This window comes from Gorilla gorilla, chromosome 5 (genome assembly GCF_029281585.2).
Source record: "Gorilla gorilla gorilla isolate KB3781 chromosome 5, NHGRI_mGorGor1-v2.1_pri, whole genome shotgun sequence".
NCBI lineage: Eukaryota > Metazoa > Chordata > Mammalia > Primates > Hominidae > Gorilla > Gorilla gorilla.
Genome location: NC_073229.2, coordinates 48024107 through 48049493, shown reverse-complemented (window position 1 = coordinate 48049493; position 25387 = coordinate 48024107). Strand labels below are relative to the sequence as shown.

At 41.6% G+C, this 25387-nt stretch overlaps 1 long non-coding RNA gene across 3 annotated transcripts in view; it reads left to right on the top strand.

Moving 5' to 3' along the window:
* Positions 1–25387, top strand: part of LOC109027166 (uncharacterized) — a 107347-nt gene that overhangs the window by 2295 nt on the left and 79665 nt on the right. For all 3 annotated transcript variants that reach the window (XR_008680566.2, XR_010134238.1, XR_004070700.3), the window contains exon 2: positions 10100–10313. This is a non-coding gene — a long non-coding RNA (uncharacterized lncRNA). The remainder of the gene's footprint in view (positions 1–10099; positions 10314–25387) is intronic.

Here is a 25387-nt window from a genome sequence, read left to right as displayed (position 1 = left end):
CTGGCCCTCCCTCCCCAATCATTTAAAAATGTAAAAACCATTCTTAGCTTTTGACGTATACCAAGACAGATAGTAGACCGTAGTTTGCCGACTCCTGACAGGATAATAATGAAATATCCGGTATTTTTCAAGCGATAGTAATTGGGAGAGAGTGAAAACAAGCTATAATCTCTTAATTTCATCTGTCTGTTTACCACAATAATAAAGGGGATCTGAATTCTTAACACAAATTTGTTATGGCCTTTGAAAGTTGCCAAGCTTTATGAATGTACGTATATTCTCTAAACAAGAAAAGGTATATTCCTTGTTTAAAAAGGATTACAGTTCAAGAAAAGTGGAATAACACCGAGTTTTGATGTTGATTTATACCAAAGGATTTTCAACACAGGAATATGCAAAAATGAACTGTAATAATGGGATATAATTAAACAAATTTTAAATATACATTTTTAATATTTTTATATCAAGGGAAAACAGAAGCAATTTTGAAATGACTGAGTCATATAGAGCAAATGGGCATATAAGCAGTGTAGGTAGGAAACTGGTTGAGGTCAGATATGATGAGATGGGAGGGATGAAGGCGGGGTTTAATTGTCCAAGACTTGTGAGATTCTTACTCATGAAAAGGCAATATATCTAGTCCCCCTCCATTTTTTTCATTTTTTTATTATGAAAAATTTCAAACATAGAGACAGTCTTCAGCTTGCTTTTTATACTTTATAGTGGCTTTTATTGTTCCAGTTTGGTGACACAGAGCTACCTCACTCTTTTTCAAGTCTGCATTATTCATTTTGTAGACATGTGATTTATTCAACAATTTTGAGTAGACATTTAAGGTTCTTTCCACATCTTATTAAATAAAGGCTGTCGAGAACATCCTTGTACATATCTCTTTAGGTCGTCGTGCCATTATATTAGTAGGATAAATTCCTGGAAGTTTGGCTGCTGGGTTCGAAGGCATGGAAATTTAAAATTCTATTAGATTCTTACAATTATTTTTCCGTAAGTGCCTGGCAAGGTGTCAGAGCCCTGGCACCGGGAAGTGGTCAACTCGCAGGTTGGTAAAATGAATTTACCATACCTACGAACAGTATAGGTTTGAAAAAAGGAAAGTTTATTAGAAAGGAAGAACTGAAACAGCCTTTGCAAAATGATGACTGAGACAGTGAAAGAAATCTTAACATAACCGACTCCATCTTGCTTCTAAGCTCCAAGCTGTTCTTGTTCATTCCTGGGCGTAGGCTGAACTAACTTTGGGAGAAACTTAGTTTATAAACAAAGAGGGTAACAGCCCTTTCCCAAAGCAGACTTCCTTCTTGTCTGAGGACTAGACTAACATTAGCCACAGGATTAGAATTTTTGGTTTAGTAGGCATGCAGCTGGAGGCTACAAGATTCTGACCCTCCCTAAACTGCTCCTGTGATCAGTGCTTGAGGTATTTTGCAGACCCTGTACTTGATGGGTCAGCTGGCACTACCCACATCAATAAACTGGCTCTTTTTTTTTTTTTTTTTTTTTTTTTGTGGAGACAGAGTCTTGCTCTTGTCGCCCAGGCTGGAGTGCAAATGGCACGATCTCGGCTCACTGCAACCTCCGCCTCCCGGATTCAAGTGATTCTCCTGTCTCAGCCTCTCGAGTAGCTGGGATTACAGGCACCTGCCACCACGCCTGGCTTTTTCTGTTTTTTTTGTTTGTTTGTTTTTTAGTAGAGACAAGGTTTCACAATGTTGGCCAGGCTGGTCTCCAATTCCCGACCTCCGGTGATCCACTCACCTTGGCTGCCCAAAGTGGCTCATCTGATTATGTGGCCCCCACCCAGGAACTGACTCAGTGCAGGAAGACGGTTTTGATTCCCTACAATTTCATCCCTGACCAATCAGCACTTCTGGCTCACTGGCTTCCCCCCACCCACGACGTTATCTTTTAAAACTCTGCTCCCCCGTGCTCGGGGAGACTGATCTCCCACACAGCTGGTTCTGCGTGAATTACTCTTTCTCTATCACAATTCCCCTGTCTCGATGAATTGACTCTGTCTAGGCAGGGGCAAGGTGAACCCCTTAGGCAGTAACAGAACACTGCAGAAGAGTGCAGTGGGGCGCCTCAGCAAGAGGACTAAGTGTGCTGCCATGTATTTTTCTTTAGAGGTATTTGTGGACCTTAAGGCAGGAGCTTAGGATAGTAAAATGAGTTTCGGCATGGCATTTCAGAGATGTATAGAAATTTTAGTTACTTGTAAAAGTTGAAAGAGGTCTGGAACCAGACTTCAGATACTAGGAAAGTTTAATTACTTCTGAATTCCCAGAAAAGGAGTTTCGCCTCTGTCTGGCCCGTTTGGTGGTCACCAGGTGGTCTTTGTTCCCTTCGAAATTCCTCAGATCAGGAGCTTTTGTCTGTGGGGCCTATTCAGTGGTCAACAGGTGATCAGCCTCATGGTCAACTTCAGTAAGGTTGCACCTATTTTTATCCACACCAGCATATCATGAAATACAGTAGTCCTCCCCTTATCCTTGGTTTCATTTCTCAAGGTTTCATTACTCTTGGCAACCACAGTCTGAATGTTTTAAGTGGAAAATATCAGAAATAATTCCTAAGTTTTAAATTGGCACCTAAACAATTCCTGTTTTAAATTGGGCGCTGCACCATTCTGATGAACATGATGAAATCTCATGCCATACCACTCCATCCCTCCCCAGGATTTGCATCATCCCTTTGCCCAGTATCCACAGTGTATATGCAGCCTGCCTATTAGTCACTTAATAGCCTTCTTATCAATTTTACTGCCTAAGTATCACAGTGCTTATATTCATGGAACCCTTATTTTACATGACAGTGGCCCCAAAGTGCAGGAGTACTAATGGTGGCAACTTGGATATACAAAAGAGAAGCCATAAAGTGCTTCTTTTAAGTGAAAAGGTAAAAGTTCTTGACTTAAGGAAATTTTTTAAATGCTGAGTTTGCTAAGATCCATGGTCAGAACAAATCTTCTATCCCTGAAATTATAAAGGAGGAAAAAGAAATTTTTGCTAGTTTTACTGTCACACTTCAAAATGGAAAAGTTGCAGCCACAGTGCATGTTAAGCACTTAGTTAAGATAGAAAAGTCATTAAAATTGTGGGTGGGAAACATCACCAAAAAAAAACTTCCTATTAACAGCAATCGGGTTCAGTACTATCAGTGGTTTCAGACATCCACTGGGGATCTTGGAACATATCTCCCAAGAATAAGAGGGAACTACTGTAGTCTGTTTTCCTACAGTGGTGCCATTCCTGATATTTTCATATTTTTAAAAATTTGCTAATATTTTTATTTATAATCCTTAATAATTCCATAACCGGTCTTGTTTTGCAGGTAATGTTTTTAACCTTTTGTCAGTAGATAGGCATTTACTTCATTTCCTATTGATACTTAGTTTCCTCTTTTTTTCTGCTACACAGTATTACAATAATAACTTTCTGAACACATGTCATGTGCTGGTAGATTTTTGTGAGAAAGGTTTCTGGGTCGAAGGATATGGCATGTTTCTAATTTGATGGATGTTGCCATATTGCTTTCTCAGTAGGCTGTTAACCTTTACATTTCCTTACAACAATGTATGATCCTGCTCCCTTCCCACTTGCCCAGCAAAGATACGTATTATTTATGTTATTTTTTTCCCAGCCAATAAAGAGAAGTCTTAGTTACTTTTAATTTTCTCTTCCTTTAGTAATTTTGATTATGTTACTGTTTGCCATTCAGATTGTTTTTCTGTGCATTTTCAATTCTATCCTTTGCCCATTTTTCCTGTTGGGTTGTTTGTTTTATCAGTCTCATACATATGCACACATGTATGTGTGCTTGCCCTATCCGTGTGTCCATGCATGCAAACGCACACACACACACACACACCCCTACGTGTCCTCATTAAGAAATCCATCCTGACCTCCAGATTCTAATTTGCTTTCTTCGGTTTCTTACAATATTTTTTATTCCTTACATTTAAATATTTTTTAAAAATATCCTATAAAAGGAGAATCTTAATTTTTCTCCAGAGCAGTGCTGTCCAATAGAAATATAATGGAAGTGAGCCAGGTGTGGTGGCTCACGTCTGTAATGCCAGTACTTTGGGAGGCCAAGGCACGTTAATCACTTGAGGTCAGGGGTTTGAGACCAGCCTAGCCAACATGGCAAAACCTCATCTCTACTAAAAATACAAAAAAATGAGCCAGGCCTGGTGGCTCATGCCTGTAATTCATTCCAGCTACTTGGGAGGCTGAGGCAGGAGGATCGCTTGAACCCGGGAGGCAGAGGTTGCAGTAAGCCCAGATCGCGCGACTGTACTCCAAACTGGGTGACAGCAAGACTCTGTCTCAAAAAAGGAAATATAATGCAAGCCACTTATATGATTTGAGGTTTTCTAATTATAGCTGCATTAAAAAAGGTAAAGAGAAACAGTTAAAATTAACTTTAATAATTTATTTTACCAACCTAACCCATTATATTTAAAATATTATCATTTTAACATGTAATCAGTTTTAAACAATTACAAATAAGATATTTTATGTTCTTTTGTGTACTAAGTCTTTGGAATCTAGTGTATATTTTATACATACGTCACTAGGTCTGTGGTTAAGTGCTTATTATGGCCATTGTGGGGCTCAGAACTCATACCCGAAAATATGGTGCAGTGGCATAGTAAACTGAAGAAACCCAAAGTTCTCTGTGACCTCCCCATCCCCTACCTCCTCTCTCAAATAAGTTGAAGTTTCTTTATCTGCCTAAGATCTACACCCACCAAAGAGAACTGTTGTTTTTTCTTGCCCTCCCTTGTTAGACCCAGAATGTACTCACACCTGAACAGACCCTTTCACTGTCAAAGAGAACTATTTACATGTTAATCTCTGTTCCCAGATCCATTCATTCTCCCTAGTATCAGCTCACAGCAGCTCCACCAAGCAGTGCAGAGTCCCCATTGCTTCACATTCTCTCAGTACTTGGTATTTTGAGACTTTTGAATTTTGGCCATTTTTACTGAGTATTTTCCATGATTACAAATCAGATAGTATATGTTGTCCTATGTTTATAGGCCATTTGGTATTCTCTATTCTGAAACATCTGTTCTGCTCACATTTTTCCATTGAGTCATCAATCTTTTTCTTATGAAGGAGTTTTTTGTTTATTTTTTAGAAAAAAAATAACATTCATTTCTGACAGTTCCGGAGGCTGGGAAGTGCAAGGTCAAGGGGATGCATCTGGTCAGAGCCTCCTTACTCATGGGAACTCTGCAGAATCCTGAGGTGGTATGGGGCATCACATGGCAAAGGAGCAGAGCATGCTAGCTGAAGTCTCTTTTCCTCTTATAAAGCCACTGGTCTAACTCCCATGATAACTCATTAATCCATGAACATCTCTTAAAGGCCCCACCTGTCAATACTGCCACACTGAAGGTTAAGTTTCAACATGAGTTTTGGAGGGGACAAACATTCAAACCATTGCATTCTGCCTGTGGTCCCCCAAACCCATGTTCTTCTCACATACAACTATATTTAATCCCCATATCCCCAAGGTCCTAACTTGTTTCAGCATCAACTCAGAAGACCAAAATTCCATCTGCGAAATCAAAACAAGTTATCTACTTCTAAGGTACAACGGCAGGACAGGCATAGGATAGACATTCCCATTTGAAAAGGGAAAAGTAGGCCAAAAGAAAGGGTTAACAAGCCTCAAGCAAGTCCAAAGCCTAAGAGGGCAGACGTTAAATCTCAAAGCTGGGGAATAATCACCCTTGACTCTATATTCAGCATCCCCCGTACCTGGAGGAATTCCTTTTTTTTTTTTTTCTGTTGTAGAGACAGAGTCTTACTGTGTTGCCCAGGCTGGTCTCAAACTCCTGGCCTCAAGCACTCTTCCCACCTTGGCCTCCCAGAGCCCTGGGATTACAGGCATGAGCCACTACGCCTGGACTGGAGGGGTTCTTTATACAGTCTGTGATATGGATTTGTGTCCCTTCCCAAATCTCATGTCGAATGAAAATCCCCAATGTTGGAAGTGGGGCCTGGTGGGAGGTCATTGAATCTTGGGGGTGGATTTCCCCCTGGATGCTGTTCTTATGATAGTGAGTTCTTGTGAGATCTGGTTGTTTAAATGTATAGCACCTCCCCGCTCTCTCTCTTGCTCCTACTCCTGTCATTTAAGATGTGCCTGCTTTCTGTTCACCTTCGGCCATGATTGTAAATTTCCTGAGGCCTCCTCAGAAGCAGAAGCCACTGTGCTTCCTGTACGGGCTGCAGAACCGTGAGCCAATTAAACCTCTTTTCTTTATAAACTGAACTACCCAGTCTCAGGTATTTCTTTATAGCAGTGCAAAAACAGACACATGCAGTCTGGATATAAGCTCTTTGTCCTTTGTATGTGAATCTGGGTGTAGTAGTACAGGTGCATTTAGTTTTGCTTCATAAGCATATATTATGATTCCCGCATCTTCCTGTATATGCTTTACTTAAGTAAACAGATCTATAATAAAGTTCCTTAGAAGATTTTTTAAATCTTCATTTCCCCAACTACTATAATAAACAGCTAGTTGCCTTAGAGACCACTGCAGGTTTTACTATTTTACAACCTGGCCTTTAGTACTGACATTAGGCAAACTCAATGTTGTTTAATAGTGTCAAAGAAAATACTGAATGGTCTCCTCATAATCACACCAGAGATTTTCCAATTTGTGTTGATAGTAGGGAGCTTCTGGTGATCTGGGCTAAGGAGTAAGATAATGAAAATAGAATTTAGAATGTTTTGCTTAGGAATAGATGTCCAAATGGATAAGACAAAAAAGGGACCAGAGACAAGAATATCAGAGAGGAAATGGATGCTTAATGTGAATTGAAGGAATGTCTGAACTAGACTAAAAACCAAAATTACAAATGAGAAGCACAGGGAAACCAGGTGGTAAGTGTGTGCTGAGCAGTAGCTAGAAGCTTGGTGTGGCTGTGACTGGGGCGCCTGAAAGGGCCTGGGCTCTGCAGAGGTGTGTTGGAAGGTGGTGGGCTAGGAGGTCCCCTCTTCCCTGCCCGCCTTCCCTCCTTCCATGAGGTAATTGCACGCATGGGGTTGGGGACTGGCAGACAGGTAAGGACTTTGTCTACTAGGAGAGAAGAGAGTGAATGGGAGGGTGGAAGTGGAACAGGAGGAGAAAATAACTTAGACATAAAAACCCTGCAAAGTAATATAGCTATATCATGATATGCAAGGTGCTCCATGCTATAATTTTAAAAATAAGATATTTTTGAGGTCAGACCATCAGAAGTTCAAGTCTAGAAGTTTAGTCCTTTACTAGTTATAACTTAATTCAGTGTACTCTTAATTAAGTTATAACTAGTAGTTTACTAGTTATGTGACTTCAAACAAATTACCTTTTTAAACTTAAGTTTTTAATCTGTAAACAGTGTATAATACTAGAGTGTCATTAAGTGATTTTCTGTAAAGCAGTGGTTTAGTTAATGCCTTATTTGTAATGTGAAATTTACTTATAAATAGCTTGATAATACATTTTACGATTAAAAAAATCACTGTCACTCATGATTAGTATATTTTATTTCATTTAGGCTAACTGCAGCATCCAGGATGCATGGTGATGAAATTACTATTGGATTATATATGTATTTCTTCTGGAAAACAGGACTTGAATGCAAAGGCAGCACCAAGCAAATCTAGAGTGAAGAGTCTCAACAAGTAGCTTAACAAGATAGTTTCAGGCCAAAGATGATGTATTTAGTGGAATTTAGAGAATACCCCTTTATTTGAAGTTTTCCTATATTGTTGTACTGGAAATGCTTCACTGTATTCAGTCAACTAGAGTGGGTACATGGAATTTTGATATTGCACCTGATTTTGTCCCATAGAACAATTTATTCCTCCAACACCTCCCTCAGGTGAAAATTCAAGAATTTGCATGGGTATTCATTCTGATGCATATCTCCAAGCTTGTATCTTCTTCCTGCTGACAATGATTCATTACAGTCTCTGGCTCTATCTACATGTGATGTGTAAGATGTCTGACAAAAGTCAGAGAAGCCCGTTGTTTTGTCTCCAAATCTAAGGATCGGTACTTTTGCCAGATTGGGTTACTTCTGTTTGAAAAAGACAACTGTGGGGGTGGGAGAGATTGCTGGTTATCTTCCAATACCTGTCTTCCTCTTCTTCCTGAATAAAAAATTTTAGCTGGGCACATGGCTGGCTGAATACAAGTTACATTTTTCAGCATCTTATGCAACCAGGTATGGCCATGTGACTGGCCAGTAAGGGTGAACAGAGATGGTGTGTGCAGCTTCTGGTTCATGCCCCTTGCTTTGTCCCACTGTTTGGAGTGCAGTGCAGGTATGGCGGTAAGCCCTCTCAGACCCTGTGGTGGGCCCAGTTCCTTAGGGTAGTCATCTCCAAACTTTGCTGCACATTAGAATTACCTGGGGAACTTTTAAAAATCCCAGTTCCCAGGTCACACCATGTGTACCAATCAAATGAGAATGTCTCAGGGTGGAAGCCAGACATCATTGTTTAAAAAAATCAAGTGATTCCAGTGTGCAGCAGACTTTGGGAACCACTGCCTTGGGAGTTCCAGAGCAGGAACACTGAGGAAGTCTATGTTGCTGACAGCATTTTAGTCCAAGACTGCCTACAACAAGGCCATCACATGTCAGAGAAACAGATTTCTACCTTGCCAAGCTAGACACTATTTCAGTGTCTCATGGAGTGAACATCTCTAAATTCCTAAAAAGTCGTAAGATTTAGTGTTCAGTAGGCCCATGTGATATCATCTTTAGGATACAAGTTCTTGTTTTGATTTTGCTGAGCACTCCGTGGTGAAAATCAGTGGTGGATGCAGCAGCATTGTTAGTGCTTCGTGTTCCTAATTTGTTCTTAGTATCAAAAAGAGCCATCAGTTCCCAGTGCTCATCATCGGCCCCTTGGCCTTCTTCATTTCCCACTCCTTGCTAGTTAAATTCAGGGGCTCAATGGGTAGGTGATCCCAGTACTTGTGGCCACTTATGCGACACAGATTGATTTATTCTTGACAACTTAGTGTGCTTTCTCCATTTTGGTCAATGATGTGGGTAGTCATCCAGGTAGATATCCTGTCCTATTTACCAGTTGCGAGTTTCTCATTTCCTAATTGGTTTTCCTACCTTCAGTCTTGCCACACTTTGATCCACTTGTACATTACGGAAAGAAGTAGCTCTAAAACAAATAAGACCCTGTAACTGCTGCTTAACAGCCTTCATTAACAGCTTTTTGTCTCAAAGTCCAAACACAAGGTTTTTCACCATTCAGATTTAAAGAGCCACCACTTTCCTTGCCATGGTGAGGGCCAGCGTTACTATATTACATTCATTCCTGTTGAATGAGATGCAGCTTTAGATTTTTTTCATTTTACTGTATTCCAAGTTAGAGTTGGCTTGAAAGATGAAAGATGTCATGGTTTGGGTTTACCAAGAAGCAGACTGTGAGATAAGAATATGAGTATAAGTAGTTTATTTTAGAGGTAATCTTAAGGAATCTCCCAGTTACACTGTGGACACTTGCATCTCAATCCCACTGGAAAACTCAACACTAGAATAGTTCTCAGTTATACCACCCAAGGGGGGAAGAAGCTGGAGCATTTATCTACCAACTGCCATTTTGCCGTTGGTTGAGTGCTGCTTTCAGGGATATTAAGCTTTCCCTTGGTGCAAATTAAGCATCCAAATCAGCCAGAAAAAAGCTTACTGAAAGAGCAGTTAGTAGCCTTCACACAGAGGTGAATGCCTGAGGCAGGGCTAGCTTCATGGACATATACCTATGGAGTTGGTTTACTGGTCTGCTGCTGTCCTCTTGAAATTCTTGAACAAGGGACCCCACGTTTGTCTTTTGCACAGGGATTCACAAATTCTGTAGCCAGATCTTGGTCTAAGGGAATATAAATGGTACAGCAGTAGCTTCTGTTACAAAACCTATTTGTCATTCCTGTGAATTTCTAAGCAGGGACCATTTTTATGCCTGCTGTCTGGTACTATGCTTGCCACTGAATGTACTCAATGAATGTTTGTTTTAAATGATTAAATTTTCTTTTCTATTTTAATTTTTTTGACAGGTAAAAGTCTTGCAGTGAAAAACCCGAGGACCCTTACCGCAAGTGTCCTTTGCTCCCAGCTACTGATACTGGATTCCACTCGTGATTCTCCCTTTCTTAGCGCATTCATGATATAGACATCAGTCTCTGAGCTGGAAGAGGACAAAGGCAGCGGTCCTGTGAATTCTATGCTCTAGCTTGGGTTAAGGGATTTGGAATTGCACTTGTTCCAGAGGTATGTTAGAGGCAGGAAGAAATCACATAGCGGGTGTCTTATAGGCAGGAAGAGTACTTACTAGGACTTGATTGAAGACTATGTTAAAGGTTCTTATGTTAATTATCTATTGCCCTGTTTTTCTCCAAAGATTAATGGTTGAAAACAATAAACTTGTATTGTCTCACAGTTTGCGTGGTTAGGAATCTGGAAATGGCATAGCTGAGTGGCTCTGGCTCAGAGTCTAATGGGGTTCCAGTCGATATCAGCTGGGGCTGCAGTTCTGAAAGTGTGAGCAGGGCTGGAGGATCCTCTTCCAAGGTGGCTCACTCATGTGCCTGGCAGGGTGTGCTGGGTGTGCCTGAGGCAGAAGGTGTGTTTCCTGTCACATAAATCTCCTTTTAGAGTGTCTTCATGGCATGGCTGCTAGCATCCCCCAGAGCAAGTGATTTAAGAGCGAGAGCAGGGAGAAAGCTACATTGTTTTTAATGACCTAATTTCAGAAGTCACATCTGTCACTTCTGTTCGTTAAAAGCAAGTCATCGAGCACTGACCACACTCAAAGGGAGGGGAATTAGGCTCTGCCTTTTTCAAAGGAAGCATATCACAGAACTTGTAGATGTATATAAAAACACCACAGGGTTTTTAAAGAGTCTCATATTATAGAGCCTTGAGAAGTAAATTCCCATGCCCTTTACCTTACCTGTGAAGTTGCTAATCTGATACTAATTGTTCATTCTCCTGCTGTTCTGCTCAGTGTCCCTTCCCATGTGTTGATACAATAACTAGGGTTTATAATCATCCTCTGAGAAGATAAATGTTGGGCACATAGAAGGAAAATAGATGGAGTGGTGGTGGTATGCATTTATTTCCTAGGGCTGCTTTAACAAGCTACCAAAAACTGGGTGGTTTAAAACAACAGAAATTTATTCGGTCAAAATTCTGGAGGCCAGAAGTCTGAAATCCAAGTGTCAGCCAGGTTGGTTCCTCCTGGAGAGTCTAAGGGAGCATCTATTTCATGCCTCTCCTAGCTTTTGGCATTTGCCGGCAATCTTTCCCATTCTTTGGCTTGTAGGCTTGTCACTACGATCTCTCCCTCCATCATCACATCACATTCTCTATGGGTGTGTCTCTTTGCATCCAAGTTTCCCTCTTACAAGGAAACTAGTCATTGAATTAAGGGTCCACCCTTAATTCAGTATGACCTCATCTTAACTTGATTATATTTTCAAAGACCCTATTTCCAAATAAGATTACATTCTGAGGTTCTGGGTGGACATGAGTTTGGGGGACACTGTTCAAACCAGTACAGAGTATAGATATTAAAATTCATGGGTGTTTCTAGATACTCTTCACCAGAGAGGAGAGTTTCCATGACACTACAATAGCCAGATGTCCCTGATGCAGGCATGCAGTTGGGCATGAACTAGTCAGATTGTAGGACTGTGGCTGCTACTAGCTCATATGTACGTATCTAATTATAGGAAGCTAAGAAAATTAGTATTAAGTACAAGAGGTTGAAAATGGTAATAGCATGAAGATTATTCCTCAGAGCACTTTTCTGTGCCCTTATTGTCAAGTGGTCCTGGGAAATGGACTTTTATCAAGTCTGACTCGTATGTTACCACCTTGCTTGAGTGCTCAGTGCCATGAGATCGTCCCAGAGGTGATCCCTTGCATACCCTGGTCTTTAGGCAAAGCCTTGTTTTCAAATCACACAAGTAAAAGATGTGCTCCGCTAAGTGACATTTCAGTGGAAGAATCAGGATATTGATAGAGGAAGCACTTTTACCTCTTGACTCGTATTTCATAGGCTAGGAAAGTATGGAACTTGATTTTCCTGTTTCTCAAACTGGCTCTATTTCTTTAGGAAGGGACCAAAAGGAGCTGCCCCTAGTATAGGGAGCAAACAGAGGTTTTCTATAAATGTTAAATTAAGGAATTTTTTTCTCATAGGGATAGCTGTTGGCATAATAGTAGCTAATGATTATCTATAGTGACTCATTGGACTTCCACAACATCAGTATATGATAGGTTTCATTACCCCATGTCTCTCCCCACCACCATTGCCATCCATCAAAACTAAATTATTGATGGTTTCCTAAATCTAATGCCTTGTTGCACCGCTTGATGCTTTTACTGTTTCTTCTTCCTGGGTTTCCCTTTGCTTATATTGTGAAGCCCTCCTAATCTTGCTCTAAACGTCAGGTTATTAATGTTTTTCTCTGTACTACTTTTATATGTTTAACTAGTATTGTTGGATTATTGATATTTTCATATCTGAACTGTGCTACACTGGAGAGCTACTTTAGCATGGAGATTGATTTTGTTTTTCATTCCCTGATAGTGCCTGACATGTGGGGTGGGGGTGGGGGCTCAGTTCAAAGAAGGAACCCAAGGCTCAGCATGATTGAGTAATTTGCCAAAGGTCACACATCTGGTGTATGGCAGAGCTAGAAGAAGAATCCAGATCTTTAGCCACTTACCAACTACAAAGAGAAAAACACTGCACAGAAGTCAGGATGTCCAAGGACTAATCCTGGGTCAACAGCTCTTGTGTTACTCTACCTTGATGAGATATTTTACCTTTGTGAAATTTTCTTTATCATTTGTAAGGCTATTTCTAGATCCGTGAACTGCAAGTTATATTTTTATGCATTTTTCCCCAAGGAATTGGAAAAAGTCTCAATATCAATATTCTATTCTATATATTCTTTTAAAAATCAATGTCTGAAGAGGGAAGTTGTAATGTAGGTGTACAGAATGTCCTTCTCTGGCTCATAGTATTAGGAAGTCAGACGAGGCATTCTGTAGGGCCCAGGGCTCCTCTTGACTGTTGTAGCCTGAGTCTTCATACCTTCCCTGAACACTCTCCATTGATGACTGTATAGCCCTTTATTTATCCTTTCCCTTATCAGCATGTTGAGATGTCACATTTCCTCAGCAGTCTTGCTGGCGTGGGTGTCGTGTTGTGGGGAGGCCGGGGAAGGGGGCGGTGGGGGGCTGGGGGGGTGGGGTGGTCCTTTTTCTGCTGTCCAAGGTCCTGAAGATGTGTTTCTGTGTTTCCTGAAAGTTTCTCAGTTTCCCAAATGCAAGTTTGAGATTTTATTTGTTTTTGAAGAAATTAAAGAGATGATAGGTGATCTGCTAATGACTTATTGGAAGTCATAGGAGAATGGAGGGAACTACCCAGGTGATGGTGATAGAGTTCGATTTTCTATTCTTTTTTTTTTTTTTTTTTTTTTTTGAGACAGAGCCTTGTTCTGTTGCCCAGACTCGAATGCAGTGGTGCAGTGGTGAATTCTCGGCTCACTGCAACCTCTGCCGCCTCCCGCGTTCAAGTAATTCTAATGCCTCAGCCTCCCAAGTAGCTAGGACTATAGGCATGCACCACCATGCCCAGCTAACATTTTGTATTTGTATTTGTATGGGGTTTTGCCATGTTGCCTGGGCTGGTCTCAAACTCCTGAGTTCAGGCAATCTGCCTGCCTCGGCCTTCCAAAGTGCTAGGATTACAGGCATGAGCCACTACACCTGGCCCAGATTTTCTATTCTTTTGCATTCCTCTCTCTTCTAGTCCCTTTCCTTTGGCTGTCTTTTTTTTTTTTTTTTTTTTTTTTTAAGACATTGTCTTGCTCTATCGCCAGGCTGGAGTGCAGTGGCATGATCTCGGCTCACTGCAACCTCCGCATCATAGGTTCAAGTGATTCTCCTGCCTCAGCCTCCCAGTAGCTGGGACTACAGGCACATGCCACCATGCCCAGCTAATTTTTGTATTTTTAGTAGAGACAGGGTTTCACCACGTTGGCGAGGATGGTCTCAATCTCCACCTTGTGATCTGCCTGCCTCGGCCTTCCAAAGTGCTGGGATTACAAGCGTGAGCCACCTTGCCCTGCCTCCTGTGGCTGTCTTGTTGAGTCATTTGTCTCTGCTTTTCTTGTTGCTCTGGTCTCAGTCTTGTGATTTACTCCTAGAGGTGCTGGCAAGCCTGAGCTCAGATTTAGGAATAATGGGGTTGGGACAGGAGAAGGATGAGATAGGGACTAGCAGCTGATGAAAAGGAAGGGTGGACATATTCATCATAGGGGTTTCAGGAACTCCATTATCCCACACTCAGCCCCTTTGTCATCTCTGGGATCAACACACTGTTATCATCGATCAGCCCCCAGATTCACTTCAGTGAATCTGTAAAGAACAAGCATGTCCTCCTCATCCCATGAATTCTGCTGCTTAGAAAGCCACCTGAAAGTGATAGCCCTTAAAGTCCTCAGTCTGCCCCTTTAGAGCACCACAGAAAGATCCCTGAATGGAGATCCTGACCCTTAAGTATGGAACTGCTGGGAAGAGCTATTTGGAGATTATCATTACATGGAGGGTTAGTAACATCACTTTCTTTTCCCTTTATCCTCATTTTTTTCCCTTAAAAACACACACACACACACACACACACACAACCATTTCTTTGCTATTTGCTATTGGTATCCAGTATGCCATTGCTTTCTTAATTAATGAGATACATTTTCCCTTCCTGTATGCCTATTTTAATGGTCAATTTCTGATATCTCTAAACATGTCTTTATTGTTCCCTCCCTCCATTTCCACTTCCACTGTCCTATTTCAGTTCTGGACTATAACAATTGCCTCCCTACCTTTATCTGAGCATTTGGTCTCACTCTCTTGCCACACTCCCAGTCTTTCCCCTGTATGGCCTCAGTGATATTTCTAACAAAACACTCTGACTATAGTATTCCCCTACTCAGTCATCTTTATTGATTCTCCTTCACCTCTTGAATAAAATCTAAATCTTTTTGGAAGGGCGTTTGAGGTTCCTCATGGTCTTGTCCATTGGGCTGGACTAAGGTTATGGATGAGAGACTTGTGAGGAAGAAAAACCAGTTCTAGAGAAATAAAGGCATGGCATCTTTGCGCACTTACAAATGCAGGAAGAGAAGGTTTAAAACCATCTTTCTAGAATATGCCCTTTGGCTGGTGAAAAGAGCAAAGTTGATCCTTCATATTCCTCCTTTTTCTTAAAATCATAAATCTCTTCTCTACTTCCTTCTCTTTTGCTTTCAAATCAGCATTTTTAAAAGCCATTTCTTGGCCTGGCACGATGGCTCATGTCTGTAATCCCAGCACTTTGGGAAGCCAAGGTGGGTGGATCACCTGAGGTCAGGAGTTCGATACCATCCTGGCCAACATGGCGAAACCCCCATCTCTACTAAATATACAAAAATTAGCTGGTGCGGTGGTGTATGCCTTTAGTCCCAGCTACTCAGGAGGCTGAGGCAGGAGAATTGCTTGAACCTGGGAGGCAGAGATTGCAGTGAGCCGAGATCACATCGCTGTACTCCAGCCTGAGCAATAGAGCTAGACTCCATTAAAAACAAAAAAAAAAAGGCCAGGCCAGGTGCGGTAGCTCATGCCTGTAATCCCAGCACTTTGGGAGGCTGAGGCGGGCAGATCATGAGGTCAGGAGATCGAGACCATCCTAGCCAAGGTGGCAAAACCCCATCTCTACTAAAAATACAAAAATTAGCCAGGCATGGTGGCATGTGCATGTAATCCCAGCTACTCGGGAGGCTGAGGCAGGAGACTTGAACCAGGGAGTCGGGGGTTGCAGTGAACCGAGATCACGCCACCGCACTCCAGCCTGGCTACAGAGCGAGACTCCGAATCAAAAAAAAAAAAAAAAACCCAAACAACAGCAACAACAAAAAAGCCATTTCTTGATCCTGCTTACCTGTGTAACACCATCTTCTCTTCTGCTGCGGTGAAGTTGTCTGTGTTTATCTCTGTTTATCTTCGTTTCCTCAGTTCTCATCATTCTTGAACTTCTGCAGTCCTCCTTCCTCTTGCTACTCAATTTACACTATCCCCGTGGTCATCAGAGGTTTTTCCCTTGGTCTTCTTTCTGGCACCTGATACCACTCAAGCTACTACTTCCCCACGTCTACATTTGCTCTCTTTTGTCCCAGAAAATTATTGGATACAGTCTAGGATACAATTGCTCCCTTTGTCCCCACATATACCCCACACACCTTGCCTCTCCTACAAACCTATCCAGAATCTTCTTAATTCCCCTCACATTCCCAAAATGAGCTGAGCAGTCTTTGAAGTAAAAATTAAGCTATAGTTAAGTTTCACCTCCATTTCACTTGTGCATTTTACTCCTTTTTTTATTTTTTTAAACCTCTTTCAAATGATCCTTGGGCTTCGAGTACCATGATCTACCCAGACTTGCATTCCCTGGGCTGTGTTCTAGTTCTGGTCATGTCAGCTTTTCCCTTCTGATGAATCCTTGTAATTACTTGAGTCTCATTCTGTCAGGCAATAGCCACAGTGAAGAAGCCAGTGTGCGTTATGGCAAAGCCCAGGAAGACCTAGGTGTGAATTTTTGCTTTACCATTTCCTGCCTGTGTGACTTATGCCATGGGGCTTCACTGGTCTGGGCCCCAGTTTCTCATCTCTTAGATGACATCATTTTGTTGGGAGGATTACATGGAGTGATATGTATAATATATCTGATAACTAAGTGGTTTCAGTTAGTGGTAGTTGTTTTTATTTGACATAGTCTTGATAAGTATTAATTTCTTCCTAAGCCCAGGGTATTTGTATTTTGACAACAAATAAGTTTTAAGTAAATCAATCTATAGATATTATGGAAATCTGGACCCCTATATCCTAGCTGAGGAAGGGTATCTGGCCCCCATTGCCACGTAGGAGCCCCTGGGCTCCAGGACACCAGGGAAAAGAGGTTAAATAGGTCCCCCTCCTCTGACATGATACCCAGTGATTCAGTCAGGGTACAATTGGGAAAACAGAACCCATACCACAGGGACTGGTTACAAAAGTCTTGAATAGCTAAACGCAGAACAGGATGGTTAAGTTGCATTATGTAGACAACAGTGATTCAGGTGGGCAGGCCCTACCTCCTTGAGGTGTTATCTGTGGACAGATTTTTGTGCGATTGTGGCACAACCCTGGGTTTCTTTCTTCATGTGCCTGTTCTTAATAGGCCCAGGAGAGGTAATTCAAGGGAGCAAGGAACCTGTAGAATGATCATGTCCTCTTTTTTCTAGCCATAAGGTTATGAATCATATATCTCGGGGGTCTGATTCTAAAGGAAAGAAGTGTGTGCCATAGCAGGAGAATGGAAGGCAGACAGCTGTTGCAATTACTAGAGTTTTAGCAGCCCCCGTAACTCAGCTAGCCCAGACTAGGATCTCAATATGGGGTGAGATGTATTTTCCAATATTGAATAGCAAATGATGTAACTTTGTCATCTTCATGTTGATCTTAAACATCTCTCTGATGAACAGTATAAGAAAACAAATGATCACTTAGAGGATTCTGTTTGGTAGTTAAAACCGTATTAAAATAGAGAGGGAAGAAATTAAGCCTCCTTGATGGTGAAGAGATTGGGAACCACCACTCCAGTGTTAGAAAATATCAAATGACAGAAGGTGGGCTATATTAAGTGGGAATTTCCAAACCCCACCCTCTAGAAGGAATGCTTGGTGACAAGCTTTAGAGGAGAGAGATGCTTGTCTAGCCCATTGCCTGTGTGCCCAGGAAGAGATGTGCATACCTTGAGATACAGAGAAGACTCTAGCGGGGAGAAGCCCCAGGCCAGCTTGTCAGCACAGGGCGTCGGAGGCCCCCAACCAGCTCCAAGTTCTGAACAGCACACAGCCTTCAAACGCTTGTACTGCTGCTCATACCCAGCAGAGGCCTTGCACCAGGCCTCCCCATGCAAATCAGTGTCCCCGCAGCGTAGGTAAAGGACCTCTAGCTGTGCTCCCTATGGGGGAACAGATATCCCGTGGGACACTGAGAGACTGGAAGATTGCCCAACATTTATTTACTGATCTGTGTTCACCACAGAACCTAAGGTATTTATTGGTATTGTTTCAACCAGTACAAGTGATTCTTTCATTTAGCGGTCATCTCTGCACTCCACCACAAACTTTTGGGAATTACAAGATGAAAAGGGCCACATCCTCACCCTGGCATAGCTCAGAAAATTTGGTTGGGGAAGTAGGGACATAGACGTGATCACTACACCATAATTTACTAAGCTGTGAGAACTGGAGGTGCATCAGTGACCAGAGTGCATTTGAGCCAGAGGTAGAAGGTACTGTAGACAAAAGGAACAACATGCGCTCTAGGCTGTATCATTAGGTACAATTTTCTGTCCTTGGGGGAGTCTTTTTAACCTAAGACAAAAATTATGAATATAGAAAGAGGCCACGGTTCATCTTTGCAATTCTTTCAGGAGAAAACTTGCTGCAACTCACTTTCTAAGTTTAAAAAAAAAAGAGTAAATGATATGAATATCACCTGAAAGAATTTGAGGTCTCAAACTTGGGAGGATCTTTGAACAACAATCTTGGGGAATGCCTAACAGTTCATACTCATTTCTTGATGTCTACAGATGGAAACTCTACAGCCTTACATATATTTCTTTTTTCTTTTAACTACTTTATACTCACAGAAAATCAGTGTTCAGCATTTCTAATAGCAGGTCTAGTGGAAGCTTGAGATCAGAACAGAGTTCCATAAAGGGAAACTGAGGGCACACAAAGCAGAGCAGTACCCCCTTATCCATGGGGACCTGTCTGACTGGAAGTAAGGGAGAAGATTCTACTCCACTGAGAATCAGGGAAGGTTAAAACTGTGTGTGTTTGTGACACTTTTGCTCTCTTGGGCCCAGATACAGGCCGGAAATCCTTTGGGTTCTGGTGACTCAAAGTGTGGCCAAAAGGACCAGCAGCTTTAGCTCCTCTGGGAGAACATGTAAGTGCAGAATTTCAGGCCCGCACCAAGTTTTTAAACGTCTGCATTTTAACAAGCTGCTCTTAATTTGGTTATGTATTAAAATTTCCAGAAGCACTGTTCTAGGACCATCTTTAAGTGTTATCCAAAAACATGTAAGATCTTTTTTCAAAGCAAATTCTCAAGCTCTACCCTAGAGGGATTGCTTCTGGTTCTCTGGGGTTGGTGCAGGAATCTACATTTTCGGCAAGTGCCTTAGATCCTTGTGCACACTAGCATTTGAGGATTGCTGCCTTAGATGGTGGGAAATCTGAGCAGGGGAGGGCTGTGGGCTGAAAATGAAATGATGATGTTTAGGAACTGGCACAAGCATGCTTCTGCTCCTGGTGGGAAGCAGTGGGACAGATCCAGTCGATTGTAGAGAATGCAGACCTCATGTCATGCTCAAGTGTCACCTTAATGTAATGGCTGGAGACAGCCACATATGACCCTCTCATTGTCCAGTCAGTAAGCTCAATCAATGACAGGAACCACTGACTCTGGTAATTAAAAACTTATTGTGGCCGGGCACAGTGGCTCACGCCTGAAATCCCAGCACTTTGGGAGGCAAAGGTGGGCAGATCACCTGAGGTCAGGAGTTCAAGACCAGCCTGGCCAACATGGTGAAACCCCATCTCTACTAAAAATACAAAATTAGCTGGGCGTGGTGGGGCCGCCTATAATTCCAGCTACTCAGGAGGCTAAGACAGGAGAATCACTTGAACCCAGGAGGTGGAGGTTGCAGTGAGCTGAGATCGCATCATTGCACTCCAGCCTGGGCAACAAGAGTGAAACTGTCTAAAAAACAAACAAACAAACAACAACAACAACAACAAAAACACTTATTGCTGGGCAGGTTCTCATAAGAGGCCATGGGAAAGCCATGTCCTATCTCAGGGACATAGGGTCATCTGGGCCTCTGGCTAATAGAGGCCAAAGAATGGGACTATTTTCCCTGTGAAATCCTGAAAACCAAAAATGGTGGCGTCTTTATCTGCATAAGCAGAGGTAATTTGCTCCTTCTTGAAATCCAAGGTCACTTCTACTGTCTGGGGATTTTGATCCAGGGTCAGTGTGGTTTCTTCATTACAGGAGAGCTGAGTCTCAGAAAGGTGAGGTGGTTTGTGTTGGTCATTGGCTACCTCAGATTTTAGAGCAGCTCTACCTTGATTGTGGGGTTGACCTAATTTTTTTTGCTGTCTTCTTTCTTCTCCAGGTGAGGAAAGAGGACTTCCTGTATATCTCTATCCTTTTGTTTCCATTACTCACTTTCTGTGGCTGCTGCTGCAGAAGCCACTGCTGACTGATGTGGATACCTCAATCTTTGGTTTACAAAAAGCCTAGGTGTCTTTTGGCCTCTCTCCAGGTTGATAGCCATGGCTCCTGAAAGAAATAAAAGATGATCATCTTTCTAAAAAGTCTAAAGTCTGAATTATTAGTAACTGGAGAATCTCACTTTTCCTACTCTCGTATTTTAACCACAGTTGCTCTAACACAGACCTTTGAGGATCTTTTCATGACTTCATTCACAAATACCTATTTATGCTGTACAGATGCTACTAGGAAGGAAATAGGGATGTCTGTTTTGACTGTGGAACTTAACTTGGTCTCGTCTCTTTGTGCATGCAACCCTGTCCTTGGGATAACTTTCTTGAGCATATCTACTTATGTTCAAGAGGTAAATTGTCCTTAAACCCCCATTGCTATAAGTATTTATTTTATTACTCATAATACTTAATGCTCTTAAAAGTTGGGGTATTTTTTTTTTGGATACCTAAACTTCATTGAGATACTTTGAACTATTTATAGAGAAAACGGAATCTTCTAATACCTGGCTTCTATTTCTTAAAATGTTATGATCATACATGGTTTAGGGCTTTATGGCCAAATAACTTCACTGAACCCAGGAAAAAGAATAGATCCATCTGAAACAGACCTGTAGCTTCCAGCGGCCTAAATTTTCGGCTCCATTTGTATCCTTCATTTTCTGTGAGGAAAAGAAATGGAAGGAGACAAGCCTCAGCCCTTCCCCTGGCACCTTTACTGTTTACCCTTCTTCCTGGCATGGTGGAAAGTGCACTGGAGGAGGAGTGAAGGGCCCTAGGTTTGCATCGATGTTCTGCCACTTGCCGACCTTAATGGCCCTTAAATTGATTTACCCTCATGAAATTTGGAATGATTTCTAAAGTCTTTCCTCGCCCTGAATGTTAACATTTTCTGACAGTCAGGACTTTCTGTAGCTTCACCTTCCTTATTTAGTGTTATTTTTTTCTCAAGACTGAACAGAGAAGGAAGCTGTCAAAGTGTGCTGGGCACACACCCTGCAGTGGGGCAATGGCCAATTCTAATCTCAAGTCATTAGGCTGCAGTAGCATGACCACTGCTTCCTGTCTACCCTCAGAGGGTAGAGACAGCTGAGCTCCTGTAGTTGGGGTCAGGCCCAGCCACTCTGTGGGGACAGTGATTAGTGTTGTGTCACCAATTCAGGGAAGGAGCCACCTTGTCTTATTTTCCCTCTTGAATTATCTTGATATGACCCCATTATAAATTTCCTTTTGTAAACCTCTGTCTCCCAATTTCTCCTTTTAGCTTACTTTCTATTGAAGTAGAGGAACAGAAAGTACAACTTCCATCCTCTTTCATCAGCCCTGAGAGCAGAACGCAAGCCCCGTTACTGGGAACTATATCCTTGGCTCCCTGGATGTGGCTGTTAACTTCTGGCCTGCCACTCTATCACATACACATATGGAGATGGTGTCATCCATGTCCCTTACCCCGTATTTACAACTTCTATCACCCAACAGTGCCAATGGCCCTGATGGTCCCTCTGAGAGGGAGAGAAGAGTAAGCTGGAGTCACCCCTTCCCTGTACTTCCCACCTCGCCAGGCCTGTTGGTGTTAGTGTCCCTTCTGATTTTGGCCTGACCCCTGTCCCCTGGGCACTGGGTTGCAGGTTGGAGAGGCAGCATGATGGAGTGGGGATAACACATACTCCAAAACCAAACAGAAGCCAGACCTGGTTGGGTCCTGGCGAAACAGTCTGGAGGCTTGGTGACCTTAACCTCCTAATTAATCTTCCTAAGCATAAGTTTCCTTATCATAAGTTATGTATGATAAAATTTTCCTTGGATGCATTCATTTTAGCATGACTTGAAATTATGTGTGAAGGAACCTGGCCCACGGAAGTTGCCCTGTAAATTCAGATTCACTTTCCCTTGGACATATGGATGACATTAGCTTGTTACAGTTATGACCTCCCTAAAACTCCCAAATATTCTTTAAGTTCTCCTCTTATTTTCCCTTTAGTTTGTTTGTAGTCATATTTCTTAGTTCTTATATCAGGTGGGATTCCCACATCTTCTAGTTGGACAATATTGGAGAAGACACCACATTTTAACTGAGTTCCAGTGATATGACAGGCTTTCAATTCTCTAATTTCACAGAAGTTAGAAAAAAAGTAGATAATCAAAATCCACAGAAAATACAGAAGATTCCATTAACTCTGAGAATGATTCTCAGGTATCCTTAGGACCTCAAGAAAGCTGTTCTCTCCTGGGCCTGTAGAGAGTTCAAGTGCCAGGAATCTACCACAAAGTAGGGGGGAGGTGTAGGGCAGCAGGGGGCACAGTGAAGTGCTGAAGGGCTTCTCAGTCTTCCTTAATTAGAGTGAGAAGAAAAGAGCACCTCCTCATTTTAGAGTACAAGGTGTGAACTCACTCTCAGCTGCCAAGTGAGCTTCACTTTGGGCTGTTTTGCATGCTTTCTCCTAGTGCTTTAAGCCACCCTGAGATGTACAGACCAATACTGGCCATCACAAAAATACACTCGAGTACATAGACCATTGACACTATAAAGCAAGTAAACAATGAAGTCTACATAACAGCCAAATAACAACATGATGATAGGATCAAATCTGCACATATCAATATTAACCTTGAATGTAAATGAGCTAAATGCCTCAATTAATAGGCAGAGAGTGGCAAGTTGGACAGAGAAGCAAGACCCAACTGTATGTCTTCAAGAGACCCATCTCATATGCAGGGACACCAATAGCCTCAAAATAAGGGATGGAGAAAGATCTATCAAGCAAATGGAAAACAAAAAACAGCACTCTCTGTCCAACAAAAACAGAATATACATTCTTTTCAGCTGCACATGGTACATACTTTTAAAATTGACCACAATTGCTTTATTGGCCAGAAAGCAATTCTCAACAAATTCAAGAAACCTGAAATACCGGCCAGATGTAATGGCTCACACCTGTAATCCCAACACTTTGGAAGGCTGAGGTGGGCAAATCACTTGAGGTCAAGAGTTTGAGACCAGCCTGGCCAACATGGCGAAAACCCATCTCTACTAAAAAATATAAAAATTAGCCATGCATGGTGGCATGCACCTGTAATCCCAGCTGCTTCGGAGGTTGAGTCACAAGAATTGCTTGAACCTGGGAGGAGGAGGTTGCAGTGAGCTGAGGTCACGCCATTGCACTCCAGTCTGGTTGACAGAATGAGACTCATCTCAAAAAAACAAAAAAACCCTGAAATACCAACCACACTCTTGGACCACAGTGCCAAAAAAATAAATACCAAGAAGATCTCTGAAAACCATATAATTAAGTGGAAATTAATCTACTCCTGAATGACTTGGGTAAACAAAGAGAAATTAAGGCAGAAATCAAGAAATTGTTTACAACTAATGAAAACAAAGATAAAAACATACCAGAATCTTTGGGACACAGCTAAAGCAGTGTTAAGGGAAAACTGTAGTGCTAAATGCCCACATCAAAAAGATAGATCTCAACCTAACATCACATCTAGAGGAACTAAATAAACAAGAGCAAACCAACCCCAAAGCTAGCAGAAGAGAATACCCAAAATCAGAGCTGAACTGAACAAAATGGAGATGAGAAAAACCATACAAAAGATCAAAGAAAGCAAAAGTTGGTTCTTTGAAAGAATAAATAAGGTTGATAGGCACTAACTAGACTAATAAAAAAAGGAGGGGGGAGATAATCTAAATAAACACAATCAGGAATGACAAAGGGGACGTTGTCACTGACCACACAAAAATACAAAAACCGCTTGGAGACTATTATGAACACCTCTGCACACAAACTAGAAAACCTAGAAGAATGGATAAATTCCTGGGAACAGACAGCCTCCCAAGATTGAACCAGAAATTGAAACCCCAAACAGACCAATAACAAGTTCCAAAATTGAATCAGTAATAAAAAGCCTACTAACCAGAAAAAGTCCTGGACCAGATGGATTCACAGCCAAATTCTACCAGACATATAAAGAAGAGCTGGTATCATTCCTACCGAAACTATTCCAAAAAATTGAGAAAGAGGGACGCCTCCCTAACTCAGTCTGTGAGACCAGCATCATTCTGATACCAGAACCTGGCAGAGACACAACAGAAAAAAAGAACTTCAGGCCAATATCCCTGATGAACATATAAGCAAAAATCCTCGACAAAATACTACCAAATGAAATCCAGCAACACACCAAAAAGCTAATCCATCGTGATCAAGTAGGCTTTATCCCTGGAGTGCAGAGTTGGCTCAACTTACCCAAATCAATACATGTGATTCATCACATAAAGAGAACTAAAAACAAAAACCACATGATACCTTAATAGATGCAGAAAAGGCTTTTGGTAAAATTCAACATTCATTCATGTTAAAAACCCTCAACAAACTAGGTTTGAAGTTATAGTCCTCAAAATAATAAAAGCTATCTCTGACAGACCCAAAGCCAACATAATACTGAATTGGCAAAAGGTACAAGTATTCTATTTAGGAACTGGAACAAGACAAGGATGCCCACTCTCACTACTCCTACTCAACATAGTACTGGAAGTTCTATTTGGAGCAGTCAGGTGAGAGAAAGAAATAAAAGGCATCCAAATAGGAAGAGAGGAAGTCAAATTATCTCTCTTCATAGATAATGATTCTATACCTAGAAAACTCCATAGTCTCTTCCCGAGGGCTTCTAGCTCTGAAAAAACTTCAGCAGAGTTTCAGGATACAAAATAAGTTTACAAAAATCAGTAGCATTTCTATACACCAATAACATCTAAACCGAGAACCAAGTGAAGAATGCAGTTTCATTCACAGTAGCCTCAAGAAGAATAAAATACCTAGGAATACAGCTAGCCAAAGAGGTAAACAATCTCTACAATGAGAATTTTACAAGACATTGCACAAAGAAATCAGATTACACAAATGGGAAAACATTCCATGCTCCTGGATAGGAAGAATTAATATTGTTAAAACT